This window comes from Macrobrachium nipponense, chromosome 2 (assembly GCF_015104395.2).
Source record: "Macrobrachium nipponense isolate FS-2020 chromosome 2, ASM1510439v2, whole genome shotgun sequence".
Classification (NCBI taxonomy): Eukaryota; Metazoa; Arthropoda; class Malacostraca; order Decapoda; family Palaemonidae; genus Macrobrachium; species Macrobrachium nipponense.
In genome coordinates this window covers 157,458,259-157,459,836 of record NC_087201.1, presented here as the reverse complement: position 1 = coordinate 157,459,836, position 1,578 = coordinate 157,458,259, and positions in this window count along the sequence as shown.

Below are 1,578 nucleotides of genomic sequence, written 5' to 3'. Positions count from 1 at the left end.
ATTCTGCAGTTGGAGTTTGCAATATTAGGGACATGTGGTTATTATTCTCACTATCATTTGTCCGCGTCTGTCTTCCAATATATAGACATATGTGGAGATACTAAAATAAATATTTGTCCTTTTCCTCCACAAAATATATAGAGATATGTCGGGACACTGAAATTAATACAAGATACTCCAACTTTCGAAGTGCAGTATATCAATTCTCCCTTTCAGCCCCTTGACCTCGTGACCTTTAGATACAAAGCAATTGTGATATATGTCAGACATTTAAAAAATTCAACAATAGGCAACGTAAACTAATACGCTTGTGGCCTGTGATTGTACTGGATTTGAAAATGTGCGCTTGCTGTAATAGAATTCATCACAAATGCGTCCGCTGGTGGGTAGCGAGATGGGATTAAACCACTTAGCTTTCAAATGCGATTCCAGTTGATACGTCGATCAAATACGTATATACATACATTCATACATAGGCTACAGACATACACACTCATACACGCACACATATATATACATACATAATGTGTGTGTGTTGTATCTGTGTGCTGTATAATAAATAAATAAATGAATAAATAAATAATATATATATATATATATATATGTGTGTGTGTGTGTGTGTGTTTGTGTGTGTGTATGTGTGTATGTATAATACAAGTAAAACTTGCCACAGCATGTTCAGAATACCGTAACTGAAGCGATAAAAGAATCAACAATGTCACGACAGGTCAGAACTTGTAAATGCCTAACCGCTAAGAACGCAAGAATCATTAGCGTATAACCCCAACCCCCTCCTCTCTCTCTCTCTCTCTCTCTCTCCCGCCGTTTAGCGTTGCAGATCTGTGCGCTTGTGCACAATGTACTTGTGTATACTACAGCATTAGCGCCGTACGGACACGGAGCTGTCAACTTTCGCTGGAAAAATCTAGCGATTTGAAAGGGGCGATTACCACTCTCGGGAGTCACCTTTCTAAGGCGAAAAAACCCGCTAAGTAAAAAAAAAAAAAAAAAAAAAAAAAAAAAAACTGCCAAACGAAAAACAACTCTTACCATTTTTAGTTACATCGTAAATATTGCCAAACTCGTACGACTCATGAGTTTAGTAGAAATAAGCTTCACAGTTGTGAGGCGAAACATATTTTTTTTTTGTGCTCTTTAAAACTCTCGCCTTCCTCTATCCAGTAAATATATCTATCACATGTCAGGCTACAAAATATCTCAGAAGGTTTTTTTTTTTGCGAACATATAAAACCTAAATTATTTGATAAATATGTAATATATATATATATATATATATTATATATATATATATATATATATATATATATATATTATATATATATATATAACTATCGGGGGGCATAAGTTTACTGTCAGTCCCAGGGAAGATATTTCATGAGAGTAATACTTAACAGAATAAGACCTATAGTAGAAGAGAAACTTAGAGAACAGCAGTGTGGTTTTAGAAGTGGAAGGTCAACAGTGGATCAAATTTTCACCTTAAGACAGATAATTGAGAAGAGATGGGAGTATGCAAAGCAATATTCTGTGCTTTTATAGACTTGGAGAAAGCGTATG